This window comes from Galeopterus variegatus, unplaced genomic scaffold (assembly GCF_000696425.1).
Source record: "Galeopterus variegatus unplaced genomic scaffold, G_variegatus-3.0.2 Scaffold3485, whole genome shotgun sequence".
NCBI classification, from domain to species: domain Eukaryota; kingdom Metazoa; phylum Chordata; class Mammalia; order Dermoptera; family Cynocephalidae; genus Galeopterus; species Galeopterus variegatus.
Genome location: NW_007729596.1, coordinates 18063 through 21021, shown reverse-complemented (window position 1 = coordinate 21021; position 2959 = coordinate 18063). Strand labels below are relative to the sequence as shown.

Here is a 2959-nt window from a genome sequence, read left to right as displayed (position 1 = left end):
CCACCTCTTCCTGGAGACCACCATCTCCACCTTATTCCATTTCATCCAGGACCATCTGTCATCGGTGGACACTGACCACAACCTGGGTTCCTAAGGGCTTGGTTAACACAAGCACGTCCCCAGCAACAGCACCATCAGGCATTATGAATTCACGTGGCTGATGCACCACATGGCAGCTCCGCTGATGATGGCCCAGGGGCTGACCGCCTTGTCCACTGGTCACTTTAGTCCCTCCTTTCTTGGCAGCATCTTGAAAGCCCTTGACCATGAGTGTGTTACCTCTTCTCGCTCCTCATCACTCAGACCCCGGCTGATGCTGAGCACCGTCAGCATGTGTCACATCAGTAACACCCATGGCAAGAGGCCACTCAGCACGCTGGCACAGCTCTGCTCCGTGTCATGTCAGGATCTTCTACCAGGGGGTCAAACAAGTCTGTGGCCTGCACCAGGATGGCCCCCCTGCCTCAGGGGTGACGCACGAGTCCATCCCAGTGCTCAGGGCTGGGAAGGCCGGGCTGGCAGGTCGGCTTCCTGGGCCGCCTCTTCCTGGCCTTGACCAGGACCTGGCCCATGGGGTCGCACATCTGGCTGCATCAGTCTGGCCAGGAGTTCAAGCAGCATCTGCTGGGGGCCCTGCAGCCTCAGCCCTTCATGCACGAGAAGCCTCAGCTGCCACCTTGAGCTGAGGCCCAGAGGCAGGGGCTCAAAGGACAGTAGCTCAAGAAGCCCCAGCTCCGAGACCAGCCCAACAGCTGAGGAACCCGCTGCCACCATCGCCACCATCACCATGGCCACCACGCCCACCCAGCAGATAGGGAGGAGAGGGCCTTTTACTTTCTATTTAGTTAACGTGAAGCAAGTCACAGGCACCCACAGGTTCTCCCAGCACGAGTCAAGCCCCATGATGCCCTCCTGGCCTCCCTCTGCTATGGCTTTTTAAACTTTGCAATGTATTATGATTTCTCACTCTTATAATTTATTTAGAACTTTAAAAAAAACATTTTGTACTCTTATTTAAAGAGGTCCTCCAGAATCTTCTCAATGTCCGGCCTGTGGCCCTGGCTGTGCTCATGCTATGTGGACATCTGTCCAGGCACTGGGGACAGCATTGTTAGCCCAGCAGACATGCCCCTGCCCCTGGGTATGGCCAGCATCTGGGACAGAGCTGGCACTGGCAAACACCCAGTGAACATTGACCTAACCCCAGTTGCACACTAGAAGAGTTGGCTTCTCAGGGGGGCCCAGGGCTGACCCCAGCAGCACCCAGGTCACGGGGCCAGGCTTTCAGAACCTCCTGAACCCCTTCAGAAAGGCAAGGAGTCCACTCTGGCACCAGCTGCCCCTGTATTGTGTGATAATACAGAAGCCCCTCTCTCCAGGCCTCAGGAGGAGGGATGGGCCAGCATCCCACAGCCTGGCCCCCAAACAGCTCCCACTGGCCTGTCCCTTGTCCTGGAACACTTCCTTAGGGACAACTGCTACCATCTGAATGTTTGTGTCCCCAAAACTTCATATGTTGAAACCTAATCCCCAAGGTGATAGTCTTAGGAGGTGGGACCTTTGGGGGGTGACCAGGTCATGAGGGTGGGGCCCTCATGGTGGGATTGGTGCCCATATAAAGGAGGCTGAGGGAGCTCATTTTCCCTGTTGGCTGTGTGAGGACACAGCGAGAAGGCACTGCCTGTGAAGCAGAGAGCGAGTCCTTGCCAGACACCAAATCTGCCACGCCTTGATCTCGGACTTCCAGCCTCCAGAACCGTGAGCAATAAATTTCTGTTGTTTATGAGCCACCCAGGCTCTGGCCAGTTACATAAATATATATTACATTTTATAAAAATTACGGAGCTTCAGGACTGATGTCTAATTGAACAAAAAAGCAAAGCATGTATCGTTGTGTAAACCAGAGGGCATAATAGAGTTGTGGAAACAATAATTACATGAACTGGAATTTCAGAGAGGGAGACTTCCAGGGCAGGGTTTTTGCTAATTCTCAGCAGGGACTGATGATCACACTTGGCCCACGCAGGGGACAGAGAAACCAGGGAAGTATCAGTTGGTCACTCAGGGCTGGGGCTGGTGTGAGAGATCACACAACTCAAGAAACACCGGCATGGTCAGTGTTTTCCACAGGACATTGTCTGTGTTCTGGGGATGACCGTGGAGGATTGAGGATCCAGGCCAAGGGTTCCTAAAAGTCAGGGTAAAATCTCCCCAAATCTCATAGTGCTTGGGAGATAATGTTTCCCCAGAAGGACAGGGCTGCTGACTGGTCCCTCAAGATTTTTGCCACATTTGAAAGCTGCAGGGCATGGATGCTAAAGCAGCAAGCTGAGACCTCCAAGGTCACAAGTGCATTTGCCACAGTCTTTCATGTTTGACCAGTGACCTACTAGAATTTCCATCCAATTATCTCTGAAGGGCCTTCCCTGAGGAAGACAGAAGCAGCAGAGATGGACGAGCCTCATTACAACTGCGTGTGTGTGTAGTTGTACTCAGAGCAGGACAGGGTGGGGAGAGAGAAGGGGGCAGAAGCCATGACTGAAGGTGTAATGACTGAGGGTTTCCAAAATGGGTATAATACATCAATCCACAGGTTAAAGAATCCCAATTAGATCAGCAAACCCCAAATGGGAATAAAAAAGAAAAGAGGAGAAAATCATACTAAAGTCCATCATACTCAAATTGCTAAAATGAAGGAGATAAAGTCAAATTTCTTTTCTAAAGCAAACTCACACCCTTCTATGTCATTATTAAACAATAAATATCAAAATATTCTAAAACTGGGGCCGGCCCGGTGGCCACTCGGTAGAGTGTGGTGCTGATAACACCAAGGAAACTGCTACAGTGCGCCGCTTGGGAGCGTGGCGGCGCTCCCGCTGAGGGTTCGGATCCCACATACAGACCGGTTCCCGCTCACTGGCTGAGCGAGGGGCGGGCGCAGCACCGGGGGGTGCGGACC

General features: G+C 52.6%; 1 pseudogene; it reads right to left on the bottom strand.

Annotated features, from left to right (window-relative positions):
* LOC103600854 overlaps positions 1–774 on the bottom strand; it is a 2051-nt pseudogene extending 1277 nt beyond the window's left edge.
* Between the last annotated feature and the right edge of the window lie 2185 nt (positions 775–2959).